The sequence below is a fragment of the Palaemon carinicauda genome, chromosome 3, assembly GCF_036898095.1.
Source record: "Palaemon carinicauda isolate YSFRI2023 chromosome 3, ASM3689809v2, whole genome shotgun sequence".
NCBI classification, from domain to species: Eukaryota; Metazoa; Arthropoda; class Malacostraca; order Decapoda; family Palaemonidae; genus Palaemon; species Palaemon carinicauda.
In genome coordinates, this window is record NC_090727.1 from 103637843 (window position 1) to 103657970 (window position 20128).

General features: G+C 40.5%; 1 protein-coding gene across 1 annotated transcript in view; it reads right to left on the reverse strand.

Annotated features, from left to right (window-relative positions):
* The window catches only part of LOC137637794 (uncharacterized), a 379868-nt gene that overhangs the window by 881 nt on the left and 358859 nt on the right, over positions 1–20128 (reverse strand). The window lies entirely within an intron of this gene.

Consider the following 20128-nt stretch of genomic DNA (forward strand, 5'->3'; position numbering starts at 1 on the left):
CACTGTATATATATATATATATATATATATATATATATATATACACTGTATATATATATATATATATATATATATATATATATATATATATATATATATATATATATATATATATATATATACTGTATATATATATATATATATATATATATATATATATATATATATATATATATATATACTGTATATATATATATATATATATATATATATATATATATATATATATATATATATATATATATACACTGTATATATATATATATATATATATATATATATATATATATATATATATATAATATATATATATATATATATATATATATATATATATATATGATGTTCAAGGGGCATATTCGCTTGGCTTCCAGTCCTCGACTTCCACCAAAGTTATTTATTCGTTTTTCATCTTATATATTATTTAATTTCATGGTTTTTGTTTATTTCTTATCAATTATGTGTACAGATATATGCTGACAAATTCATCTTTCAGTGTCGACCTCTCCACCATAGTATAAACATTCTCTTCATACATATTCTGAATGTAGAAAATATCTTTGGCGCTAATGATCTTTAACTTTAAACTTACCGTTCTAACTTTTCTATCTTTTTGCCAATTTCAAAGACTTCCTTACTCTGATCAACACAAGGTTTTCTGCAAACACCATCTTCAAAGGGGCCATGTCCTTCCTTATGCTGGGTTCACACATTCACGATTTTGCTCTCTTGCTCCCGAAGACAGGAAAATTGGTAGTTGGCAACTATAGCGATTATGGAAGCCTTCGAAGGTGTAATGGCCGAATGTCGAAGGGGCCTTTTTGCCACGTCGGCGAGGTTTGTACGAATGTCGGGAAGCGGGGCGAGCCTCGTGGCGCGGACCTACGTGCCCCGAACCGGGCCGACAATTTAGCGCCGCGCTAAATGGTCGGGGCAACTGCCATTTGTCAAAATTTTTAACGAACTTCGGCATGCATTTTTCTGATCATCGTAACGTGTCTTTGATCATCTAAACGTGTCTTCGATCTCCAAACGAGTCTTCGATCATCGAAGAGCGTTTAGATCATCGTAATCTAGAATACGATTATCAAAATGTGCGCACGAACTTCGGTGAAAACAAATAACCTCGGTTGCGACCTTCTGATAATTGTTGAACGACTGCCGGAAATCGAATCGCTTCTTACGACGATCGTGCAACATTCCGAACATTGTTAAAGGGGGCGTGGCCTAATTTCCCTAGCACACAACCGATCATCGTAAATACCTTTACAATCATCGAAACATAATCGTAATACTCATTCGACAGTCGTAATACAGTCGTAGCGTGGCCCCTGAGGATTCCAGATTTTGGGCCTGTGACTTTGATCTGGTCCCTCCAATCGCACATAATAGTGGAAAATCGGCATTTTTGGGCTCAAGCCATGACGTCCTAATGGAAGGTTCCTTTAGTAGCTTCCCAAGGGTACATATGACTACAGTGATATTCCCAGAGAATCAAACCAAAGGTTTCACAGAATTCCAACTTCTGGCGCGAGTACCTTTAAGATTACTCTCAAGGGTATCGTATATCATCAGGGGACGTATTCTTGACACGCCACATGGCAATCTGCACCCCGAATAGCCTTTACGCCTCGAGGGGGAATACGTGGCAGAATAGAAGGGTAACCGCAACAAAGATTACCCTGGTTCCCCTACTACATTCGTATCACAACCGTGCCAACTCCCTCTGGCGGTCATTCCTTTATCTGTAGCGACTCGCTACGGTGGTGTTCCCTGTCGATCTGACATTTTCGATCGATTTCTGGGAATCTTTATGCTTTCTACGACTTCTTTCTCCATCCAGAAAGTTGAGTATTTATTCTTTACAATATGTAATTTAGTTCCAGCCTCACAATGAATTTAGTGTATTTATTGTGTGTGGATCTTCGCCGATTGCCGGTATCGCCATAGACGCTGTCGTTCTTTGAACGTGTGCTATTTAGTTAGCAGAACGACATTCTGGTTTAAATAGCTTAATTGTTATTATGAAAGCTATTTAGACATTACATATTTTAAAGATATTTATAAGCATAATTTTCCCTTTTCCGTGACGATCGTATATGTCAGAGTTTTGGTGATTTAGGTAACAGAGATCTCGTCTTGTCTAGGTAACATAACCTAGACAACACATACTTTCGTCATTTCCCTGGTTACCCTTGTGTATTGGTTATCACTCCTGGAATTATACTAACCGTTGCTAATCTCGCAGGAGATTTATGGGTAATCTCTCTTCCCTCTGAGAGTAGCCTTAGGCTACAACTCTCTGCGTTGGCCTTGAATTTTGAATTCAGGCATGATTAACCTAGAGTTTTCTGTCTCATCCCTTAACGGCAGAAGGCAAGTTTTGGGATTCGATCAGAACCTCAGAGTATTTAGTCTTTGTCGGCAGTTGGTCGGCGGGATGATTGCATTCCCCTGCCGGCGGAACTGCCGGCATAGGAGGCTAGCCCTCCCTAGATTACACCTGAAGTGGTCGAATGTTGCCGCCACCTTCTCCCTGTGGTCTAGTAGACTAGTCCTATGCTCGCCGGCCCTAGGCTTTAGAGTCGTATACTCTTGTGGCCTAGGATGGCGCCGGCATTGGAACTCTGTTTCTCCCTTATTGAGAGGAATGGCATGAGCTGCCGTCCCCTTAACTGTACTAGCACCTCCTAAGCTGGAGAATAATGATTCTCCTACCGCTTGTGGTCGTGCCAGTTTCTTCAAGGTGTGTAGGTCCGGCAACATTGCCGGTCCTTCCTATACCTCATATAGGACCCTTTCCCCTCCCCTCTCTGTTCTTTTACGATGGCCGAGCCATTGTCTTTCCTGTGCTGGAGTCCTGCAACCTTACCATTGCCGGTGGGTTGCCGGAGCCGCCCAGACCTCCCCCCCTCCTCAGCCGTCAGCTGTCGGCAACTGCCGACTGCCGGCAACTGCCGACTGCCGGCAACTGCCGACTGCCGGCGGCTATGACGGCTGTCGGCGACTGCCGACTGCCGGCGGCCATGACGGCTGTCGGCGACTGCCGGCTTCCAGCGGCCTTGGCGGCTGTGGATGGGAGGTCCCTTGTGTCACCAAGGTTCTCCAGTTCTCCCTTGAACTGCTAGCCACAGTTTCCGTTGTCGGCGTATTGTTCTGGCCGCCAGTAGACCGGCACAGATAGGTATTGAGTCAGTAGGTAGTATGCCGACTGTACTCGTGCTGCCGGAGGCTGGCCTACATTAGTAAGCCGGCAATAGTACTGTGGCTAAATGGAAGTGAACCTTCTTTTCGGAGAAAGGCAGTAAAATTAGACTTTTACATCTTTTATTACTGTATACATATACAATAATAAATAGCCTTCACTCCATGCTTTCTCTCTCTCTCTTTTATCTAGCTTGCTAGATGCTCTGGCAATAGCTAGCTAATCCGGCAACATGCCGGCTGAACTACAGTATATGTCTATACAGGTAGTCAGTATATTTGCAGTATAGTATATACGGCAGATGAATAACTAACGTATATATTATACCAGTAGTTATTTCCATTTTATCTTGGGTATCCCTGCCCAGATATTTGCTGAACCCCATTCTATATTTATGGAATAACATTTCATCAATACTCTGATTTGAAATCAGTTTCCATTTACCCTGCAATATTGAATTTCGTAAAGGGCTGGTGGTGTGACACCTCTAACCCCTATAAGGGAGAGTCCTTATCCCTGAGTTTCCCCGATCAGGAAACTCCCTGATTTAATATTGTGAGGGAGGTCACAGCAAATAGATTGGTTGAGATGCATAAGTATATGTCTTTTATTTTCTGCCGGCTGAACTACGGTATAGGCCTATGCAGGTAGTCAGTATATTTGCAGTATAGTAAATACGGCAGATGGATAACTAACGTATATATCATACTAGTAGTTATTTCCAATATATCTTGGGTATCCCTGTCCAGATATTTGCTGAACCCAATTCTATATTGATAGAATAATATTTCATCAATATTCTGATTTGAAATCAGTTTCCATTTACTCTGCAATATTAAATTTCGTAAAGGGCCGGTGGTGTGATGCCTCTAACCCCTAAAGGCGAGAGCCCTTATCCCTGAGTTTCCCTGTTCAGGAAACTCCCTGTTTTAATATTGTAAGAGAGGTTACAGCAAATAGATAGGTTGGGATACATAAATATATGTCTTTTAATTTCTAATCAATATATTTTGGATGCGAACTTCTGCTGTTACCGCTCCTATTTCGAAAGAATGACATTCCTTCGATACTCTGATTGTGAATCAATCCTCCTTACCTCACAGCGTTAAGTACAGAGAGGGACAGTGCTTGTACACTTCCTTACACCTAGGTGTTCGAACCCCCTTTTTTCTTCAGGGAATTCCCCGGCTGGAGGAATTTCCTTATCTTAATACTGAGGAGAAGCAACAGCATTGGCTCACAAGGGATACACGGGTATGTGTCTCCCACTATCTCTTTTAGCTTTCTGTCTTAAGCTATTTTTGTCAAAAGACGATTTTGCAAATTGTTTATCCATGCGATAATCAATTGAATACTCATTTCTGTTCTCCCTTTCTTACAAGAGGGACACCAGATGATGCATTGCAGTCTTCTGCAGTTATAAAGGTGAGTATTTTCACGGACATAATATTTGCAGGTTCACCCCCCCAGCAATATTATTTCCAAATCCCCAACCTACAAGACGGCAGTCTAGAGCTGTCGAACTGTGGTTGGTTTGGTTTCAGAAGTTATCTCATGAATGCGGTTCAGTTACGAACTCGCAAAAATACGAAAACTCCTATTTCCCTTCCACTGTTCTAAAGTTCCTATTTCCCTTCCACTGTTCCAAAGTTCCTTTTTCCCTTCCACTGTTCTAAAGATCCTCTTTCCCTTCCACTGTTCCAAAGTTCCTTTTTCCCTTCCACTGTTCCAAAGTTCCTTTTTCCCTTCCACTGTTATAAAGTTCCTATTTCCCTTCCACTGTTCCAAAGTTCCTTTTTCCCTTCCACTGTTCCAAAGTTCCTTTTTCCCTTCCACTGTTATAAAGTTCCTATTTCCCTTCCACTGTTCTAAAGTTCCTATTTCTATTCCACTGTTCCAAAGTTCCTTTTCCCTTCCACTGTTCTAAAGTTCCTATTTCCCTTCCACTGTTCCAAAGTTCCTTTTTCCCTTCCACTGTTCCAAAGTTCCTTTTTCCCTTCCACTGTTCTAAAGTTCCTATTTCCCTTCCACTGTTCCAAAGTTCCTTTTTCCCTTCCACTGTTCCAAAGTTCCTTTTTCCCTTCCACTGTTATAAAGTTCCTATTTCCCTTCCACTGTTCTAAAGTTCCTTTTTCCCTTCCACTGTTCCAAAGTTCCTTTTTCCCTTCAACTGTTCTAAAGTTCCTATTTCCCTTCCACTGTTATAAAGTTCCTATTTCCCTTCCACTGTTCCAAAGTTCCTTTTTCCCTTCCACTGTTCCAAAGTTCCTTTTTCCCTTCCACTGTTATAAAGTTCCTATTTCCCTTCCACTGTTCTAAAGTTCCTATTTCCCTTCCACTGTTCCAAAGTTCCTTTTTCCCTTCCACTGTTCTAAAGTTCCTATTTCCCTTCCACTGTTCCAAAGTTCCTTTTTCCCTTCCACTGTTCTAAAGTTCCTATTTCCCTTCCACTGTTCCAAAGTTCCTTTTTCCCTTCCACTGTTCCAAAGTTCCTTTTTCCCTTCCACTGTTATAAAGTTCCTATTTCCCTTCCACTGTTCTAAAGTTCCTATTTCTATTCCACTGTTCCAAAGTTCCCTTTTCCCTTCCACTGTTATAAAGTTCCTATTTCCCTTCCACTGTTCCAAAGTTCCTTTTTCCCTTCCACTGTTCTAAAGTTCCTATTTCCCTTCCACTGTTCCAAAGTTCCTTTTTCCCTTCCACTGTTCCAAAGTTCCTTTTTCCCTTCCACTGTTATAAAGTTCCTATTTCCCTTCCACTGTTCTAAAGTTCCTATTTCTATTCCACTGTTCCAAAGTTCCCTTTTCCCTTCCACTGTTCTAAAGTTCCTATTTCCCTTCCACTGTTCCAAAGTTCCTTTTTCCCTTCCACTGTTCCAAAGTTCCTTTTTCCCTTCCACTGTTCTAAAGTTCCTATTTCCCTTCCACTGTTCCAAAGTTCCTTTTTCCCTTCCACTGTTCCAAAGTTCCTTTTTCCCTTCCACTGTTATAAAGTTCCTATTTCCCTTCCACTGTTCTAAAGTTCCTTTTTCCCTTCCACTGTTATAAAGTTCCTATTTCCCTTCCACTGTTCCAAAGTTCCTTTTTCCCTTCCACTGTTCCAAAGTTCCTTTTTCCCTTCCACTGTTATAAAGTTCCTATTTCCCTTCCACTGTTCTAAAGTTCCTTTTTCCCTTCCACTGTTATAAAGTTCCTATTTCCCTTCCACTGTTCCAAAGTTCCTTTTTCCCTTCCACTGTTCTAAAGTTCCTATTTCCCTTCCACTGTTCCAAAGTTCCTTTTTCCCTTCCACTGTTCTAAAGTTCCTATTTCCCTTCCACTGTTCCAAAGTTCCTTTTTCCCTTCCACTGTTCCAAAGTTCCTTTTTCCCTTCCACTGTTATAAAGTTCCTATTTCCCTTCCACTGTTCTAAAGTTCCTATTTCTATTCCACTGTTCCAAAGTTCCCTTTTCCCTTCCACTGTTCTAAAGTTCCTATTTCCCTTCCACTGTTCCAAAGTTCCTTTTTCCCTTCCACTGTTCCAAAGTTCCTTTTTCCCTTCCACTGTTCTAAAGTTCCTATTTCCCTTCCACTGTTCCAAAGTTCCTTTTTCCCTTCCACTGTTCCAAAGTTCCTTTTTCCCTTCCACTGTTATAAAGTTCCTATTTCCCTTCCACTGTTCTAAAGTTCCTATTTCTATTCCACTGTTCCAAAGTTCCCTTTTCCCTTCCACTGTTATAAAGTTCCTATTTCCCTTCCACTGTTCCTAAGTTCCTTTTTCCCTTCCACTGTTCTAAAGTTCCTATTTCCCTTCCACTGTTCCAAAGTTCCTTTTTCCCTTCCACTGTTATAAAGTTCCTATTTCACTTCCACTGTTCCAAAGTTCCTTTTTCCCTTCCACTGTTCTAAAGTTCCTATTTCCCTTCCACTGTTCCAAAGTTCCTTTTTCCCTTCCACTGTTATAAAGTTCCTATTTCCCTTCCACTGTTCTAAAGTTCCTATTTCTATTCCACTGTTCCAAAGTTCCCTTTTCCCTTCCACTGTTATAAAGTTCCTATTTCCCTTCCACTGTTCCAAAGTTCCTTTTTCCCTTCCACTGTTCCAAAGTTCCTTTTTCCCTTCCACTGTTCTAAAGTTCCTATTTCCCTTCCACTGTTCCAAAGTTCCTTTTTCCCTTCCACTGTTATAAAGTTCCTATTTCCCTTCCACTGTTCTAAAGTTCCTATTTCTATTCCACTGTTCCAAAGTTCCCTTTTCCCTTCCACTGTTATAAAGTTCCTATTTCCCTTCCACTGTTCCAAAGTTCCCTTTTCCCTTCCACTGTTCTAAAGTTCCTATTTCCCTTCCACTGTTCCAAAGTTCCTTTTTCCCTTCCACTGTTCCAAAGTTCCTTTTTCCCTTCCACTGTTCTAAAGTTCCTATTTCCCTTCCACTGTTCCAAAGTTCCTTTTTCCCTTCCACTGTTCCAAAGTTCCTTTTTCCCTTCCACTGTTATAAAGTTCCTATTTCCCTTCCACTGTTCTAAAGTTCCTTTTTCCCTTCCACTGTTATAAAGTTCCTATTTCCCTTCCACTGTTCCAAAGTTCCTTTTTCCCTTCCACTGTTCCAAAGTTCCTTTTTCCCTTCCACTGTTATAAAGTTCCTATTTCCCTTCCACTGTTCTAAAGTTCCTTTTTCCCTTCCACTGTTATAAAGTTCCTATTTCCCTTCCACTGTTCCAAAGTTCCTTTTTCCCTTCCACTGTTCTAAAGTTCCTATTTCCCTTCCACTGTTCCAAAGTTCCTTTTTCCCTTCCACTGTTCTAAAGTTCCTATTTCCCTTCCACTGTTCCAAAGTTCCTTTTTCCCTTCCACTGTTCCAAAGTTCCTTTTTCCCTTCCACTGTTATAAAGTTCCTATTTCCCTTCCACTGTTCTAAAGTTCCTATTTCTATTCCACTGTTCCAAAGTTCCCTTTTCCCTTCCAATGTTCTAAAGTTCCTATTTCCCTTCCACTGTTCCAAAGTTCCTTTTTCCCTTCCACTGTTCCAAAGTTCCTTTTTCCCTTCCACTGTTCTAAAGTTCCTATTTCCCTTCCACTGTTCCAAAGTTCCTTTTTCCCTTCCACTGTTCCAAAGTTCCTTTTTCCCTTCCACTGTTATAAAGTTCCTATTTCCCTTCCACTGTTCTAAAGTTCCTATTTCTATTCCACTGTTCCAAAGTTCCCTTTTCCCTTCCACTGTTATAAAGTTCCTATTTCCCTTCCACTGTTCCTAAGTTCCTTTTTCCCTTCCACTGTTCTAAAGTTCCTATTTCCCTTCCACTGTTCCAAAGTTCCTTTTTCCCTTCCACTGTTATAAAGTTCCTATTTCACTTCCACTGTTCCAAAGTTCCTTTTTCCCTTCCACTGTTCTAAAGTTCCTATTTCCCTTCCACTGTTCCAAAGTTCCTTTTTCCCTTCCACTGTTATAAAGTTCCTATTTCCCTTCCACTGTTCTAAAGTTCCTATTTCTATTCCACTGTTCCAAAGTTCCCTTTTCCCTTCCACTGTTATAAAGTTCCTATTTCCCTTCCACTGTTCCAAAGTTCCTTTTTCCCTTCCACTGTTCTAAAGTTCCTATTTCCCTTCCACTGTTCCAAAGTTCCTTTTTCCCTTCCACTGTTCTAAAGTTCCTATTTCCCTTCCACTGTTCCAAAGTTCCCTTTTCCCTTCCACTGTTATAAAGTTCCTATTTCCCTTCCACTGTTCCAAAGTTCCTTTTTCCCTTCCACTGTTCTAAAGTTCCTATTTCCCTTCCACTGTTCCAAAGTTCCTTTTTCCCTTCCACTGTTATAAAGTTCCTATTTCCCTTCCACTGTTCTAAAGTTCCTTTTCCCTTCCACTGTTCTAAAGTTCCTATTTCCCTTCCACTGTTCTAAAGTTCCTATTTCCCTTCCACTGTTCCAAAGTTCCTTTTTCCCTTCCACTGTTCCAAAGTTCCTATTTGCATTCCACTGTTCCAAAGTTCCTTTTTCCATTCCACTGTTCTAAAGTTCCTATTTCCCTTCCACTGTTCCAAAGTTCCTTTTTCCCTTCCACTGTTATAAAGTTCCTATTTCCCTTCCACTGTTCCAAAGTTCCTTTTTCCCTTCCACTGTTCTAAAGTTCCTATTTCCCTTCCACTGTTCTAAAGTTCCTATTTCCCTTCCACTGTTCCAAAGTTCCTTTTTCCCTTCCACTGTTATAAAGTTCCTATTTCCCTTCCACTGTTCTAAAGTTCCTATTTCTATTCCACTGTTCCAAAGTTCCCTTTTCCCTTCCACTGTTCTAAAGTTCCTATTTCCCTTCCACTGTTCCAAAGTTCCTTTTTCCCTTCCACTGTTCCAAAGTTCCTTTTTCCCTTCCACTGTTCTAAAGTTCCTATTTCCCTTCCACTGTTCCAAAGTTCCTTTTTCCCTTCCACTGTTCCAAAGTTCCTTTTTCCCTTCCACTGTTATAAAGTTCCTATTTCCCTTCCACTGTTCTAAAGTTCCTATTTCTATTCCACTGTTCCAAAGTTCCCTTTTCCCTTCCACTGTTATAAAGTTCCTATTTCCCTTCCACTGTTACAAAGTTCCTTTTTCCCTTCCACTGTTCTAAAGTTCCTATTTCCCTTCCACTGTTCCAAAGTTCCTTTTTCCCTTCCACTGTTATAAAGTTCCTATTTCACTTCCACTGTTCCAAAGTTCCTTTTTCCCTTCCACTGTTCTAAAGTTCCTATTTCCCTTCCACTGTTCCAAAGTTCCTTTTTCCCTTCCACTGTTATAAAGTTCCTATTTCCCTTCCACTGTTCTAAAGTTCCTATTTCTATTCCACTGTTCCAAAGTTCCCTTTTCCCTTCCACTGTTATAAAGTTCCTATTTCCCTTCCACTGTTCCAAAGTTCCTTTTTCCCTTCCACTGTTCTAAAGTTCCTATTTCCCTTCCACTGTTCCAAAGTTCCTTTTTCCCTTCCACTGTTCTAAAGTTCCTATTTCCCTTCCACTGTTCCAAAGTTCCCTTTTCCCTTCCACTGTTATAAAGTTCCTATTTCCCTTCCACTGTTCCAAAGTTCCTTTTTCCCTTCCACTGTTCTAAAGTTCCTATTTCCCTTCCACTGTTCCAAAGTTCCTTTTTCCCTTCCACTGTTATAAAGTTCCTATTTCCCTTCCACTGTTCTAAAGTTCCTTTTCCCTTCCACTGTTCTAAAGTTCCTATTTCCCTTCCACTGTTCTAAAGTTCCTATTTCCCTTCCACTGTTCCAAAGTTCCTTTTTCCCTTCCACTGTTCCAAAGTTCCTATTTGCATTCCACTGTTCCAAAGTTCCTTTTTCCCTTCCACTGTTCTAAAGTTCCTATTTCCCTTCCACTGTTCCAAAGTTCCTTTTTCCCTTCCACTGTTATAAAGTTCCTATTTCCCTTCCACTGTTCCAAAGTTCCTTTTTCCCTTCCACTGTTCTAAAGTTCCTATTTCCCTTCCACTGTTCTAAAGTTCCTATTTCCCTTCCACTGTTCCAAAGTTCCTTTTTCCCTTCCACTGTTATAAAGTTCCTATTTCCCTTCCACTGTTCTAAAGTTCCTATTTCCCTTCCACTGTTCCAAAGTTCCTTTTTCCCTTCCACTGTTATAAAGTTCCTATTTCCCTTCCACTGTTCCAAAGTTCCTTTTTCCCTTCCACTGTTATAAAGTTCCTATTTCCCTTCCACTGTTCTAAAGTTCCTATTTCCCTTCCACTGTTCCAAAGTTCCTTTTTCCCTTCCACTGTTCCAAAGTTACTATTTGCATTCCACTGTTCCAAAGTTCCTTTTTCCCTTCCACTGTTCTAAAGTTCCTATTTCCCTTCCACTGTTCCAAAGTTCCTTTTTCCCTTCCACTGTTATAAAGTTCCTATTTCCCTTCCACTGTTCCAAAGTTCCTTTTTCCCTTCCACTGTTCTAAAGTTCCTATTTCCCTTCCACTGTTCTAAAGTTCCTATTTCCCTTCCACTGTTCCAAAGTTCCTTTTTCCCTTCCACTGTTATAAAGTTCCTATTTCCTTTCCACTGTTCTAAAGTTCCCATTTCCCTTCCACTGTTCCAAAGTTCCTTTTTCCCTTCCACTGTTATAAAGTTCCTATTTCCCTTCCACTGTTCCAAAGTTCCTTTTTCCCTTCCACTGTTATAAAGTTCCTATTTCCCCTCCACTGTTCCAAAGTTCCTTTTTCCCTTCCACTGTTCTAAAGTTCCTATTTCCCTTCCACTGTTCTAAAGTTCCTATTTCCCTTCCACTGTTCCAAAGTTCCTTTTTCCCTTCCACTGTTCTAAAGTTCCTATTTCCCTTCCACTGTTCTAAAGTTCCTATTTCCCTTCCACTGTTCCAAAGTTCCTTTTTCCCTTCCACTGTTATAAAGTTCCTATTTCCCTTCCACTGTTCTAAAGTTCCTATTTCTATTCTACTGTTCCAAAGTTCCCTTTTCCCTTCCACTGTTATAAAGTTCCTATTTCCCTTCCACTGTTCCAAAGTTCCTATTTCCATTCTACTGTTCCAAAGTTCCCTTTTCCCTTCCACAGTTTTAAAGTTCCTATTTCCCTTCCACTGTTCCAAAGTTCCTATTTCCATTCCACTGTTCCAAAGTTCCTTTTTCCCTTCCACTGTTATAAAGTTCCTATTTCCCTTCCACTGTTCCAAAGTTCCTATTTCCATTCCACTGTTCCAAAGTTCCTTTTTCCCTTCCACTGTTCCAAAGTTCCTATTTCCATTCCACTGTTCCTATTTCCATTCCACTGTTCCAAAGTTCCTTTTTCCCTTCCACTGTTATAAAGTTCCTATTTCCCTTCCACTGTTCCAAAGTTCCTATTTCCATTCCACTGTTCCAAAGTTCCTATTTCCATTCCACTGTTCCAAAGTTCCTTTTTCCCTTCCACTGTTATAAAGTTCCTATTTCCCTTCCACTGTTCCAAAGTTCCTATTTCCATTCCACTGTTCCAAAGTTCCTATTTCCATTCCACTGTTCCAAAGTTCCTATTTTCCTTCCACTGTTCCAAAGTTGCTATTTCCCTTCCACTGTTCCAAAGTTCCTATTTCCATTCCACTGTTCCAAAGTTCCTTTTTCCCTTCCACTGTTATAAAGTTCCTATTTCCCTTCCACTGTTCCAAAGTTCCTATTTCCATTCCACTGTTCCAAAGTTCCTTTTTCCCTTCCACTGTTCCAAAGTTCCTATTTCCCTTCCACTGTTCCAAAGTTCCTATTTCCATTCCACTGTTCCAAAGTTCCTTTTTCCCTTCCACTGTTCTAAAGTTCCTATTTCCCTTCCACTGTTTTAAAGTTCCTATTTCCCTTCCAATGTTCCATAGTTCCTATTTCCATTCCACTGTTCCAAAGTTCCTTTTCCCTTCCACTGTTCCAAAGTTCCTATTTCCATTCCACTGTTCCAAAGTTCCTTTTCCCTTCCACTGTTCCAAAGTTCCTATTTCCATTCCACTGTTCCAAAGTTCCTTTTACCCTTCCACTGTTATAAAGTTCCTATTTCCCTTCCACTGTTATAAAGTTCCTTTTTCCCTTCCACTGTTCCAAAGTTCCTATTTCCATTCCACTGTTCCAAAGTTCCTATTTCCATTCCACTGTTCCAAAGTTCCCTTTTCCCTTCCACTGTTCAAAGTTCCTATTTCCCTTCCACTGTTCCAAAGTTCCTTTTTCCATTCTACTGTTCCAAAGTTCCCTTTTCCCTTCCACTGTTCAAAGTTCCTATTTCCATTCCACTGTTCCAAAGTTCCTATTTCCATTCTACTGTTCCAAAGTTCCTATTTCCATTCCACTGTTCCAAAGTTCCTTTTTCCCTTCCACTGTTCCGAAGTTCCTATTTCCCTTCCACTGTTCCAAAGTTCCTATATCCATTCCACTGTTCCAAAGTTCCCTTTTCCCTTCCACTGTTCAAAGTTCCTATTTCCATTCCACTGTTCCAAAGTTCCTATTTCCATTCCACTGTTCCAAAGTTCCTATTTCCATTCCATGTTCCAAAGTTCCTTTTTCCCTTCCACTGTTCCGAAGTTCCTATTTCCATTCCACTGTTCCAAAGTTCCTATTCCATTCCACTGTTCCAAAGTTCCTTTTTCCGTTCCACTGTTCTAAAGATCCTATTTCCCTTCCACTGTTCCAAAGTTCCTTTTTCCCTTCCACTGTTATAAAGTTACTATTTCCCTTCCACTGTTCCAAAGTTCCTTTTTCCCTTCCACTGTTATAAAGTTCCTATTTCCCTTCCACTGTTCCAAAGTTCCTATTTTCCCTTCCACTGTTCTAAAGTTCCTATTTCCCTTCCACTGTTCCAAAGTTCCTTTTTCCCTTCCACTGTTCTAAAGTTTCTATTTCCCTTCCACTGTTCCAAAGTTCCTATTTCCATTCCACTGTTCCAAAGTTCCTATTTTCCCTTCCACTGTTCTAAAGATCCTATTTCCCTTCCACTGTTATAAAGTTCCTTTTTCCCTTCCACTGTTCTAAAGTTCCTATTTTTCCTTCCACTGTTCTAAAGTTTCTATTTCCCTTCCACTGTTCCAAAGTTCCTATTTCCATTCCACTGTTCCAAAGTTCCTATTTTCCCTTCCACTGTTCTAAAGTCCTATTTCCCTTCCACTGTTATAAAGTTCCTATTTTCCCTTCCACTGTTATAAAGTTCCTATTTCCCTTCCACTGTTCCAAAGTTCCTATTTTCCCTTCCACTGTTCTAAAGTTCCTTTTTCCCTTCCACTGTTCCAAAGTTCCTATTTCCATTCCACTGTTCCAAAGTTCCTATTTCCATTCCACTGTTCTAAAGTTCCTATTTGTATTCCACTGTTCCAAAGTTCCTATTTGCATTCCACTGTTCCAAAGTTCCTATTTGCATTCCACTGTTATAAAGTTCCTATTTCCCTTCCACTGTTCCAAAGTTCTTATTTCCCTTCCACTGTTCTAAAGTTCCTATTTCCCTTCCACTGTTCCAAAGTTCCTTTTTCCCTTCCACTGTTATAAAGTTCCTATTTCCCTTCCTCTGTTCCAAAGTTCCTATTTCCCTTCCACTGTTCCAAAGTTCCTATTTCCCTTCCACTGTTCTAAAGTTCCTATTTCCCTTCCACTGTTCTAAAGTTCTATTCCCCTTCCACTGTTCCAAAGTTGCTATTTCCCTTCCACTGTTCTAAAGTTCCTATTTCCCTTCCACTGTTCCAAAGTTCCTTTTTCCCTTCCACTGTTATAAAGTTCCTATTTCCCTTCCTCTGTTCCAAAGTTCCTATTTCCCTTCCACTGTTATAAAGTTCCTATTTCCCTTCCACTGTTCTAAAGTTCCTATTTTCCTTCCACTGTTCCAAAGTTTCTATTCCCCTTCCACTGTTCCAAAGTTCCTATTTCCCTTCCACTGTTCTAAAGTTCCTATTTCCCTTCCACTGTTCCATTCCAATTTCCCTTCCACTGTTCTAAAGTTCCTATTTTCCTTCCACTGTTCTAAAGTTTCTATTCCCCTTCCACTGTTCCAAAGTTGCTATTTCCCTTCCACTGTTCCATTCCTATTTCCCTTCCACTGTTCTAAAGTTCCTATTTCCCTTCCACTGTTCCATTCCAATTTCCCTTCCACTGTTCTAAAGTTCCTATTTTCCTTCCACTGTTCTAAAGTTTCTATTCCCCTTCCACTGTTCCAAAGTTGCTATTTCCCTTCCACTGTTCCATTCCTATTTCCCTTCCACTGTTCTAAAGTTCCTATTTCCCTTCCACTGTTCCATTCCAATTTCCCTTCCACTGTTCTAAAGTTCCTATTTTCCTTCCACTGTTCTAAAGTTTCTATTCCCCTTCCACTGTTCCAAAGTTGCTATTTCCCTTCCACTGTTCCATTCCTATTTCCCTTCCACTGTTCTAAAGTTCCTATTTCCCTTCCACTGTTCCATTCCTATTTCCCTTCCACTGTTCCAAAGTTCCTATTTTCCTTCCACTGTTCTAAAGTTCCTATTCCCTTCCACTGTTCCAAAGTTCCTATTTCCCTTCCACTGTTCCATTCCTATTTCCCTTCCACTATTCTAAAGTTTCTATTTCCCCTTCCACTGTTGTAAAGTTCCTATTTCCCTTCCACTGTTCCAAAGTTCCTATTTCCCTTCCACTGTTCCAAAGTTCCTATTCCCTTCCACTGTTCTAAAGTTCCTATTTCCCTTCCACTGTTATAAAGTTCCTATTTCCCTTCCACTGTTTCCAAAGTTCCTATTTCCCTTCCACTGTTCTAAAGTTCTATTCCCCTTCCACTGTTCCAAAGTTCCTATTTCCCTTCCACTGTTTCCAAAGTTCCTATTTCCCTTCCACTGTTCTAAAGTTCCTATTTCCCTTCCACTGTTCCAAAGTTCCTATTTCCCTTCCACTGTTCCAAAGTTCCTATTTCCCTTCCACTGTTCTAAAGTTCCATTTTCCTTCCACTGTTCTAAAGTTTCTATTTCCCTTCCACTGTTCCAAAGTTCCTATTTCCCTTCCACTGTTCCAAAGTTCCTATTTCCCTTCCACTGTTCCAAAGTTCCTATTTTCCCTTCCACTGTTCTAAAGTTCCTATTTCCCTTCCACTGTTCCAAAGTTCCTATTTCCCTTCCACTGTTCTAAAGTTCCTATTTCCCTTCCACTGTTCTAAAGTTCCTATTTTCCTTCCACTGTTCTAAAGTTCCTATTTCCCTTCCACTGTTCCAAAGTTGCTATTTCCCTTCCACTGTTCTAAAGTTCCTATTTCCCTTCCACTGTTCCATTCCTATTTCCCTTCCACTGTTCTAAAGTTCCTATTTCCCTTCCACTGTTCCATTCCAATTTCCCTTCCACTGTTCTGAAGTTCCTATTTCCCTTCCACTGTTCCAATCCTATTTCCCTTCCACTGTTCTAAAGTTTCTATTTCCCCTTCCACTGTTGTATAGTTCCTATTTCCCTTCCACTGTTCCAAAGTTCCTATTCCCTTCCACTGTTCCAAAGTTCCTATCCCTTCCACTGTTATAAAGTTCCTATTTCCCTTCCACTGTTTCCAAAGATCCTATTTTCCTTCCACTGTTCCAAAGTTTCTATTCCCCTTCCACTGTTCCAAAGTTGCTATTTCCCTTCCACTGTTCCATTCCATTTCCCTTCCACTGTTCCAAAGTTCCTATTTCCCTTCCACTGTTCCAAAGTTCCTATTTTCCTTCCACTGTTCTAAAGTTCCTATTTCCCTTCCACTGTTCCAAAGTTCCTATTTCCCTTCCACTGTTGTATAGTTCCTATTTCCCTTCCACTGTTCCAAAGTTCCTATTTCCCTTCCACTGTTCCAAAGTTCCTATCCCTTCCACTGTTCCAAAGTTCCTATCCCTTCCACTGTTCCAAAGTTCCTATTTCCCTTCCACTGTTCCAAAGTTCCTATCTCCCTTCCACTGTTCCAAAGTTCCTAAATTTCCCTTCCACTGTTATAAAGTTCCTATTTCCCTTCCACTGTTCCAAAGTTCCTATTTCCTTCCACTGTTCTAAAGTTCCTATTTCCCTTACACTGTTCCAAAGTTCCTATTTCCCTTCCACTGTTCCAAAGTTCCAATTTCCCTTCCACTGTTCTAAAGTTCCTATTTCCCTTCCACTGTTCCAAAGTTCCTATTTCCCTTCCACTGTTGTATAAGTTCCTATTTCCCTTCCACTGTTCCAAAGTTCCTATTTCCCTTCCACTGTTCCAAAGTTCCTATTTCCCTTCCACTGTTATAAAGTTCCTATTTCCCTTCCACTGTTCCAAAGTTCCTATTTCCCTTCCACTGTTCCAAAGTTCCTATTCCCTTCCACTGTTCCAAAGTTCCTATTTCCATTCCACTTTTCCAAAGTTCCTATTTCCCTTCCACTGTTCTAAAGTTCCTATTTCCCTTCCACTGTTCCAAAGTTCCTATTCCCTTCCACTGTTCCAAAGTTCCTAAATCCCTTCCACTGTTGTAAAGTTCCTATTTCCCTTCCACTGTTTCCAAAGTTCCTATTTCCTTCCACTGTTCTAAAGTTCCTATTTCCCCTTCCACTGTTCCAAAGTTCCTATTTCCCTTCCACTGTTCCAAAGTTCCAATTTCCCTTCCACTGTTCTAAAGTTCCTATTTCCCTTCCACTGTTCCAAAGTTCCTATTTCCCTTCCACTGTTGTAAGTTCCTATTTCCCTTCCACTGTTCCAAAGTTCCTATTTCCCTTCCACTGTTCCAAAGTTCCTATTTCCCTTCCACTGTTCTAAAGTTCCTATTTCCCTTCCACTGTTCCAAAGTTCCTATTTCCCTTCCACTGTTCTAAAGTTCCTATTCCCCTTCCACTGTTCCAAAGTTCCTATTTCCCTTCCACTGTTTCCAAAGTTCCTATTTCCCTTCCACTGTTCTAAAGTTCCTATTTCCCTTCCACTGTTCCAAAGTTCCTATTTCCCTTCCACTGTTCCAAAGTTCCTATTTCCTTCCACTGTTCTAAAGTTCTATTCCCCTTCCACTGTTCCAAAGTTCTATTTCCCTTCCACTGTTCCATTCCAATTTCCCTTCCACTGTTCTAAAGTTCCTATTTCCCTTCCACTGTTCCAAAGTTTCCTATTTCCCTTCCACTGTTGTATAGTTCCTATTTCCCTTCCACTGTTCCAAAGTTCCTATTTCCCTTCCACTGTTCCAAATTTCCTATCCCTTCCACTGTTATAAAGTTCCTATTTCCCTTCCACTTTTCAAAGTTCCTATTTCCCTTCCACTGTTCTAAAGTTTCTATTCCCCTTCCACTGTTCCAAAGTTCCTATTTCCCTTCCACTTTTCCAAAGTTCCTATTTCCCTTCCACTGTTCTAAAGTTCCTATTTCCCTTCCACTGTTCCAAAGTTCCTATTTCCCTTCCACTGTTCCAAAGTTCCTAAATCCCTTCCACTGTTGTAAAGTTCCTATTTCCCTTCCACTGTTCCAAAGTTCCTATTTTCCCTTCCACTGTTCTAAAGTTCCTATTTCCCTTCCACTGTTCGAAAGTTGCTATTTCCCTTCCACTGTTCTAAAGTTCCTATTTCCCTTCCACTGTTCCATTCCAATTTCCCTTCCACTGTTCTAAAGTTCCTATTTCCCTTCCACTGTTCCAAAGTTCCTAAATCCCTTCCACTGTTATAAAGTTCCTATTTCCCTTCCACTGTTCCAAAGTTCCTATTTCCCTTCCACTGTTCTAAAGTTCCTATTTCCCTTCCACTGTTCCAAAGTTCCATTTCCCTTCCACTGTTCTAAAGTTCCTATTTCCCTTCCACTGTTCCATTCCAATTTCCCTTCCACTGTTCTAAAGTTCCTATTTCCCTTCCACTGTTCCAAAGTTCCTAAATCCCTTCCACTGTTCCAAAGTTCCTATTTTCCTTCCACTGTTCTAAAGTTCCTATTCCCTTCCACTGTTCCAAAGTTCCTATTTCCCTTCCACTGTTCCATTCCATTTCCCTTCCACTGTTCTAAAGTTCCTATTTCCCTTCCACTGTTCCAAAGTTTCTATTTCCCCTTCCACTGTTGTAAAGTTCCTATTTCCCTTCCACTGTTCCAAAGTTCCTATTTCCCTTCCACTGTTCCAAAGTTCCTAAATCCCTTCCACTGTTATAAAGTTCCTATTTCCCTTCCACTGTTCCAAAGTTCCTATTTCCCTTCCACTGTTCTAAAGTTCCTATTTCCCTTCCACTGTTCCAAAGTTCCTATTTCCCTTCCACTGTTCCAAAGTTCCTATTTCCCTTCCACTGTTCCAAAGTTCCTATTTCCCTTCCACTGTTCCAAAGTTCTATTTCCCTTCCACTGTTGTATAGTTCCTATTTCCCTTCCACTGTTCCAAAGTTCCTATTTCCCTTCCACTGTTCCAAAGTTCCTATCCCTTCCACTGTTATAAAGTTCCTATTTCCCTTCCACTGTTCCAAAGTTGCTATTTCCCTTCCACTGTTCCAAAGTTCTATTTCCCTTCCACTGTTCCATTCCTATTTCCCTTCCACTGTTCTGAAGTTCCTATTTCCCTTCCACTGTTCCATTCCTATTTCCCTTCCACTGTTCTAAAGTTTCTATTTCCCCTTCCACTGTTCCAGTTCCTATTTCCCTTCCACTGTTCTAAAGTTCCTATTCCCTTCCACTGTTCCAAAGTTCCTATCCCTTCCACTGTTATAAAGTTCCTATTTCCCTTCCACTTTTCCAAAGTTCCTATTTCCTTCCACTGTTCTAAAGTTTCTATTCCCCTTCCACTGTTCCAAAGTTCCTATTTCCCTTCCACTGTTCCAAAGTTCCAATTTCCCTTCCACTGTTCTAAAGTTCCTATTTCCCTTCCACTGTTCCAAAGTTCCTATTTCCCTTCCACTGTTCTAAAGTTCCTATTTCCCTTCCACTGTTCCAAAGTTTCTATTTCCCCTTCCACTGTTGTATAGTTCCTATTTCCCTTCCACTGTTCCAAAGTTCCTATTTCCCTTCCACTGTTCCAAAGTTCCTATCCCTTCCACTGTTCCAAAGTTCCTATTTCCCTTCCACTGTTCCAAAGTTCCTATTTCCCTTCCACTGTTCCAAAGTTCCTATTCCCTTCCACTGTTCCAAAGTTCCTATCCCTTCCACTGTTATAAAGTTCCTATTTCCCTTCCACTTTTCCAAAGTTCCTATTTTCCTTCCACTGTTCTAAAGTTTCTATTCCCCTTCCACTGTTCCAAAGTTCTATTTCCCTTCCACTGTTCCAAAGTTCCTAATTTCCCTTCCACTGTTCTAAAGTTCCTATTTCCCTTCCACTGTTCCAAAGTTTCTATTTCCCTTCCACTGTTGTAAAGTTCCTATTTCCCTTCCACTGTTCCAAAGTTCCTATTTCCCTTCCACTGTTCCAAAGTTCCTATCCCTTCCACTGTTCCAAAGTTCCTATTCCCTTCCACTGTTCCAAAGTTCCTAAATCCCTTCCACTGTTATAAAGTTCCTATTTCCCTTCCACTTTTCCAAAGTTCCTATTTCCCTTCCACTGTTCTAAAGTTTCTATTCCCCTTCCACTGTTCCAAAGTTCCTATTTCCCTTCCACTTTTCC